Raw genomic sequence first — 8,377 nt, forward strand, 5'->3', positions numbered from 1 at the left:
TGCTGTGGTTGTGTTTTTTAGTTCTATAATTGCTCTTTCGTTCTTCTTTACATTTTTTATTTCTTTGCTAGGATTTCCTATGTTTTTCATTTGTTTCAAAAGAATTCGTAATTGCTTGTGCGGCTCCCCTGTGCCTCAGACAGTATAGCAGATGCAGGAGACATAGGAGACACGGGTTCTATCTCTGGGTTGTGAATTCCCCTGGAGAAGAGAATGGCTACACACTCCAGTATTCTTGTCTGGAGAATTTCATGGACAGAGCAGACTGGTGGGCGATAGTCCATAGGGTTGCAAAGAGTCAGACATGACTGAGCTACTAATACTTTCATGGAGGCCAAGTAGCCCTGCTTCACATTGCCTGTTCAATCTCCTCCCTGCAGGTGGGCGTGGAGACTCAGCACAGCAGGATTATGGCAGGGGAGTTGAAGTGCTGACTGTTTCTGCCACTCAGGGCTTAGAAGATCAGCTCCCCATTCAGGTCCACTGAACTCCCAGGGGAGTGGTGTGCTGTTGTTCCACTGATGTTTGGTTAGAGTAGGGTGTGGGAAGTGCTTCCCAAAAGGTGTTCTGTTATTAGGTTACCTTTTTCCTAGGCCTTTGGCTAGGAGGAACATGCTTTCCTTAGAACTTTTTTGATTGGCGCCTGTTGGAAGTTTTGGGTTGGGGGCTTCTGAAGAGTCCTATCTGGAATATATGGGAGGAAAAAAGAAAACTCAGAGAACTCAAGGTTATGTTGGTTCTCAAGTCAAGAGGTCTTTAGGTTGCCTGTCTTCTTCACATCTTTCAGTCTTCCTATGCTTGTTTGTTGTGGTAGTTTTCCAGTGTTTGTTAGTTTTAGGAGGGAGGACCTGGAGGAAAGGAGAGGGGAACAGTATCCCTCTGTCTTGGCCAAGACCAGAAGTCTGGATCATGAATTGTAACCTGACATCTCATTTTAGGCATTAGATCAAGTCAGTCACCACCTGCTAGGAGAGGCTTTGGGATGTATGTATAATAAGCATTTCTTACATTTCTGTACATCATGAGTTTCAGCAGAGCTTTTATATCCAGGATTTTACTTGCTCTTCATGATAATTCAATGAGATACATACTATTGTTAGTATCTCCATTTGATAGTTGAGGAAACACCCAGAGATGAGTTAATTTGCCCAGTAATGGCAGAGCTGACATTTAAGCCCAGGCCTCCAGACCCCAGTTTAGGGCTCCCTTCACCCTACACATCAAAAATGGCCACCAGGCAGATCTACTTCTCACTCACAAGCCTCCCTTTGAAAGTGGACTCCCAGGGGGTTCCAGGTTGCCTCCCCCTGCTACTCCAAGACTTTACCTTCTTCCCTCTCTTGCACTAGATCAGTTGGCAGGAATTTTCCAAGTACCCAGTACTGCGACTTCACAGTAAATATGTTCCAAAAGGTCACAGACTTCAGTCATCCCAGTCAATCCAGACCAGCAGGGAGGGGTTGGGAACGGGGTACTGTTCTGTATCCTCTAGACATCGCAGCTGTGGGGATTTAGCAGAAATGTTAACTGGGGCCAGGACTTGCGCAGTCACATGGGGCCCTGTGCTTCGAGAGGCCCCGGGCCTGGCTTAGTGCTCTGCCATCATCATCATGAAATTCGTTATAAATTTTGAACAAACAGTCCTGCATTTTCAGTTTGCACTGGGCCTCACAAATGATGTAGCTGTTTTGGGCTGAGGCCCATCTTACAGTTCTCTGAGAGCAGAGTTCACTCTCCCAGAAAAAAGCAGAGGAACCTGCAAAGTTATGGCCTTGAAGGAAGGCCCCCAAGCATGAAATCTGTTCCTGTGCCTTTCACACCATATTCCCATCCTTTTGTAATCAGTCAGGCTCACCGACCTGTGTGAACTTTATCCCTGAGCTGAGTGCCCTTGCACCTCCAAGTCTTGGCTATGTTGCTCAAATCTACCAGACCACTGGCACTTCATTTTTCAAAAGTGGTTTCTGTCTTATTAGACAGAATACATTTGATATATATATGTAAACCTCCCCACTACATACAATCTCCCTTTAAAAAAAATCAAGGTAACATTGGTTTACAACATTATAGAAGTTTCATGTGTACAACACTGTATTTCTACTTCTGTATACACTACTGTGTGCTCACTAGAACTTTAGTTTCCATCTGTTATCATGCAGTTGACCCCCTTTTTTTCAGCCTTCCCCTCTGCATACCACTACTCTGTTTTCTGTATCTATATGTTTATTTTTGTTTGGTTTGGTTTGTTAATTTATTTTTTAAAATTCTACATATGAGTGAAATAGTACAGTTTTGTCTTTCTCTGACTTATTTCACTTAGCTTAATATAGACAGATGGCAAACCAGCATAGGAAAAGATGTTCAATGTCATTAATTATTAGGAAAATGCAAACCAAAACCACAATGAGGTATCACCTTACACCTGTCAAAATGACCATTATCAAAAAGGAAAGAAATTTTAAAATATTGGTAAGGAAGTAGCAGAAGGGAACACTCATACAGTCTTGATGGGAATGAATTGGTGCAGTTAGTATGGAAAATAGTATGGACATCCCTGAAGAATAGAACTACCATATATGATCCACCTATTCTGCTTCTGGGTATATGTCCAAAGAATATGAAAACACAAATATGAGAAGATATCTGCACCCCCTTGTTTACTGCAGTATTATTTACACTAGCCAAGATAGGGAAACAACCAAAGTATTCATCAAGAGGTGAGTGAATAAAGAAGATGTTGTATATACACATACATATAAATGAGATACTACTCAACCATAAAAAGATGAATTTTTATCATTTGCAACAAAATGGATGGACTTTAAGGGTCTTATGATAAATGTGAACTAAATCAGATGGAGAAACACAAATACTTTATGCTTTCACTCCTTTTTTAAAAAAATTGCAATATATGAGATAATTGTAGATTCTCCTTCAGTTGTAACAAATAATACAGAGAGATCCTGTTTACCCTTTCCCTGGCTTTTTCTGATGGCAACATTTTGCAAAGCTCTATGGTATGGCAACTAGGATATTGGTGTTGATATAATTCACAGATTTTATTCCAACTTCCTGTTTCACTTACACTCATCTATGTATGCATTTAGTTCTCTGGGGTTTTATCACAGGTGGTTTCATGTAATCATCACCAGAGGCAAAATTCTGAGCAGTGCCATCACCTCAAGGATCCTTCGTGATATTACCCTTTCATGGCTGCGCCCACATCCCTCTGACAACCTTCTTTCCCACCCGTGGAAAATACTAATCTATTCACCATTTCTAAAATTAGGACATCTGGGCTGGTTGCAGGTTTTGGCTATCATGAATATCACCTCTATTTTTGACCATGTTTTCTTCTTATGAATTCATGACCACTTTAAAGGAGTTGGTAAAGCAAGATTTGTTGAGAAAAGTCTTTGAATCGCCTCTCAGTTAATGATTCTTTTCAATTTAGAGGCAACCTGGGCCAGGAGAAAGCTGTAGGACTTCGGAGTTGGAAGAATTGTTTTTTATAAAAACAAGGCTCCATTATTTCCTTTCTGTGTGGCCTGAGGCTGGTTACTTAACACTCTACCACCATCACTCCCACCGCCATCACCCCAGCCTCCACTGCACCTCCCTTATCTCTGTTTACCAGGAAAAACAATACCTCTGTGCAAAGTTGTTTTTGTAAAGACTAAATGAGATAGCACATAAAAGCTCCCAGTACTTTGGGGCGCTCCAGAGTTCCTGCTCCCTTGACCAGCCAAGAAAGGGAAATGAATTAAATATAGTGGGAAGTCAAAATTGTACACTTTGAAAATGCTGTTTCAATACTCCTAAGCATTTACAACAACGGGAAAATGGGACAAGAATGACTGTACAACTGGGACTTATAATTAGCTTAATGAGGCTTCTAAAGAGCTCTAGGAGGGAGCTGGGAAGACTTAACTAAGTCAAACAAGACCTTGTCCCATCTCCCACTCCCTCTCCCAACTTCAGGGAGGCTTAATTAGTTTAGTGACTCTTTTCTTTCAAGATCTGGCTATAAGAAGCTACAGCCTTCTTTAGTCCAATTTTTCAAGACTCCTAAATTAGCAGAGCCCAGATGAACAACATTTTATGGGGACTGAAAAAGAGTCCTTACCCCATTTGGAAAACTTTCATAATTGTGTTTGTTTCTAACCCCCTCCCAGTCTTTCCTTCACTCTTGAACTCAAGACTACCTCCACATTTTATGTTTCAATTCTATAAGCTTTCCTAGCACTCAAAGAGCTATTTACAGATATATTTATAGCTTGGGCAAAGAGATAGTATCATTTCCCTCAGACTTTCCCTGCTTTTGTTGTTGTTGTTGTTATTGTTGTTGTGAAATCCCAGAAGACAGTTCTGCATGATTTTCTGAGGACTTTCTGTGAGTGTGTGATGGGCCTATCTCAGGGAGTCTTGCTAAGTCACTACTGACTTCATTCCCAGTATCCCTGGAGTCCACTGCCAACTATTTGCTGCACATCTACTGGGAGGCCTCACCCTGTGCTTCACACCGTGGGGAGTGCAAAAGCCAGAGCTGCTGTCCTCCAGGGGTTTGCAGTTTGAGGAAATCCAAGTACCCACATGAAACAGTTGGAGAGTGATTAAGAAGAACTCTGAGAGATGGGACACTGACCCAAAGTGAGATCATCCATCTGAGAGGTTGAAGATCAGTGAGGGAGAAAGAAGGCTTCGTGGAGAAAGTAAGGTTGGGGAATCGATGGATAAGCCAGACTTGGATAGATGGAAGAGTGAGAAAGACAGTTTTAGGAGAGGAACATCTTGAGTAAAAACATGCGAGTGGAGGAGGATTGAATCATGCTTCCTGACCTGACTTCTGGATCACCTCAATTCCTGACTCCTCATCTTGCCTTCTATGGCCTTGCCCACTCACCCGGTACCCAGTACTCAGTTTGTTGGGGCTGACACTCAGCTACAATGTATATTTGAGTTTTGGATGACAGCTGTATCCAAAGTATCATCCCCATCCAACCCTCCCAGCCCTGAGTTCCCTACCCTGGCACCCAACAGTGGAGGGATGTTCTTGAAAATGTTGTCCAGCCCTGAGATTTGGAATACAAAGGAGAGCTAGAATAGCACCAAAGAGTAGTGGGAAATCCAGTCATGGGAAATGGCTAAAATGACATCCCATGGTGGAGGAAGGGCCTTGGTCACCAAGCAGAGTGGTATAGATTTGATATAGTCAGAGATTAGGAACCACTGTGACCATTTATTTCTATTACTAGGGACAGAGTTTTCCTTTGACTAATATTAAGAAACTGGAGCCCTTTAGTTGACAAGGCAAATGAGTTGCTTCCCCTAATTAAAGGAAGTTCAGCCGACAGCCCAGTGAAGCCTATTTTTGTGTTAACCAGGCCAGCAGGGAAGACATCCAATTTACCCCTTCCCAAAGTCTTGGTTGAACTCCACCCCACACTGGCCCAAAGCTATTTGGTTTGGAAGCTGACAGTCCAACCTCTTCTGTGGCTTCTATTCACACTCTTACTAGCCTTGGGAGATTGTAAAGTCAAAAGAAGCAGAGGCTGCAGTTAGCTGGCCAAAACCAAATGTTGCTGCCCCACAGTGCCCCATGACACTCCACTCTGGGTGTAGCTGGATTTTCCCCATAGGGGAACTCGATTTTACAACCTCAGGGTGGAAAATGCCCGAGATGGGAGAAGAGATCAGGAGAGGAATGCAGCTGGAGGGTGCAAAAGGGTAGAATCCAAGACCTGGGTGTGGATTGACATGGAGTTAACTGGAACCTTTTGGAGAGAGTAGCCACCAACTTATTCTAGCAATCCTGGGCTACTGAATGAAAAGGATTCTTACAACAATTCCCACAAACTTTTGAAGGAGGTCAAAATTTGTGAAAGAATAGGTCAGATGTACCCCTTTATCTGAATATGAAGGAAAAAAAAATAGCACAGACTAAAAGTTTCCACAAAATAAGTGAATGGCTTGTCTTTAACTTATGGAGAGCTGAGATCATGTTTCTTATTACTGTTCATCAAATCCCCAGGAACTAACATAGTAGATGCTCAGTCAGTGCTTGTTGGATGAATAAATGAATCACAGTAATAATAGTAATGACACTAATCAATATTTGTTGAGCCCCAATTGTACCCCAGGCAGTGCCCTAAGGAGTTTACATGTGTTAACTAGCTAATTGGATCCTCACAACAACCCTCTAATATAGGCTCATTATTATTCCCATTTTATAGCACAGGAAAGCAAGGCTCAAGAGGATGGTTCCTTGCCCAAGGATATACCACGACCAGTAAGCCACTGGCACCCCATTCCAGTACTCTTGCCTGGAAAATCCCATGGACAGAGGAGCCTGGTGGGCTGCAGTTCCTGGGGTCGCGAAGAGTTGGACACAACTGAGCGACTTCACTTTTACTTTTCACTTTCATGCACTGGAGAAGGAAATGGCAACCCACTCCAGTGTTCTTGCCTGGAGGAATCCCAGCGACGGGGGAACTTGGTGGGCTGTCATCTATGGGGTCTCACAGAGTCGGACATGACTGAAGTGACTTAGCAGTAGCAGTAAGCCACAAAGCTTGAATGGTTACTTCCTAAGGGAAGGCAGGAACACCCTGGCTATCTCTTGACCACTTGTGGTCTCTCTGTGTTCATAATGATCAACCAAATGTACTGTGAGGCAGACCCACAGTGACGATTCTTGATTATTTCCCCTGCCTGGGATGCTATCCTCAGTATCCTCTATCATCCTTCCATAAATGCACACATAACTCCTTTCTTCCTATTAGAATCCCACTCTTGCTTAAAGATTCAGTGCAAATTTCACTTCTTTTACCAAGATTGCGTTGACTGCTCTTGCTAGAAGAGCTCTCTCCCACTTGGGAATTCATATGGCACCCATGGGCCATACCACTCTTTTGATACTTGAAATCTACCTAGCATGCCAGTTAAGAGCCAGACTTTAGAGTCAGACTGGGCTGGGTTTAAATTCCAGCTCTGCCAATTTACTAGGTGTGTGACTGTGGGCAAGTTACTTAACCTCTCCATCAAGGAACATGATCTTTGAACTGGAAAGAGAATTAAAGCCTAAGATAGATGAGGAGATAATAAAGGAGTACTTAGTTGCCTTCAATGAGTTCAAGTTTCCAGGCCCGGACAAATTACATCCGAGGCTACTGAGAGAACATGCAGATGCGATCATGGAGCCAGTCTTAGTAACCTTTGAGAAATTATGGCAAAGGGAAGAGGTAAGAGACAGAAAGAGGCTGGCAGATGTCGTTTCAAGTTTTACTGAAGCGAGAGAGGGAGGTTGGTGTTACAGAGTACAAATATATTCCGGAAACTGCAGACCAGTGAGCATGGCATTGGTCTTTGGCAAAGGCATAGAATGCACTATTAAGCAGATCATTTCTGAGGCCTTAGAAAGGGAGCGGAAATCACTAGGGGTAAGCATGAGCTCAGTAAAAGCAAGTCATGCTTAACTAAGCCCATTTCCTTTTTTGAATGGGTATCTTAAAGGGTAGATGAAGGGGATATACTGGAGTGTAATGTATCTGGATTTCAGCGAGACATTTGAAAAAGTGTTATATCCTCGTGGAAAAGATTGAAAAATTGAAGCTGAATGGTAGCAGAATTTACATGGATTGCTTCAAGTTTGAGCAATCATATTAAAAGTGATTTTTAATAAGGGGTGGGCCCTAAGGTCATGCTGCAGAATTCTGTCCTGGACCCTATCTTATTCAATATTTTTATTAGTCAAGTTGATCAAAGATGCATATAAAAGAAACTTGGTAATACAGAGCAGGCATTTTCAATGGAGGCGATATCGCCCCCAAGAGGGCAAAATCGGTTCTTGAGGAGTGAAAAGAAACATATAAATATAGAGTACAGATCTGTAGAGAGTACATAAATACACAGCTTACCAGTGTTATTAAAATTTCATGGGACAAGATTAGGCGAAAAAATGTCTTAAAAGTCTCCCTAGGGGGTTGATAATTCTAAAAAGGTTGAAAAACATTCGTATAAAGAATACAATATTTTAGGTGAGAGACTCAAAATCTAGAAAAATCATAAGGGGATAAATTGAAATAAAAAATGAACAAGGTGATGGTTATCAAGGATGTATGGAAAGCCCAGAATCTAGGTAAAAATAAAAGTCAACTGTATAAGTATAGTATCTGGCAAATAATAGTAGTTCGTGTAAGAAACAAAAGAGGGTTTTAATTGTGTTACAAGCTCCATATTGAGCAGACAAGAGACCTGCAAACCGTGTCCCATGAGGCATGATTTAAGTGAACTGAAGATATTTGGCCTGGGGGACAAAAGATTCGAGCTGACATGACAGATATCTCTCATATGAAAGAGGAATTAAAAATAATTTATG

Source organism: Bos indicus x Bos taurus, chromosome X (genome assembly GCF_003369695.1).
Source record: "Bos indicus x Bos taurus breed Angus x Brahman F1 hybrid chromosome X, Bos_hybrid_MaternalHap_v2.0, whole genome shotgun sequence".
Lineage (NCBI taxonomy): Eukaryota > Metazoa > Chordata > Mammalia > Artiodactyla > Bovidae > Bos > Bos indicus x Bos taurus.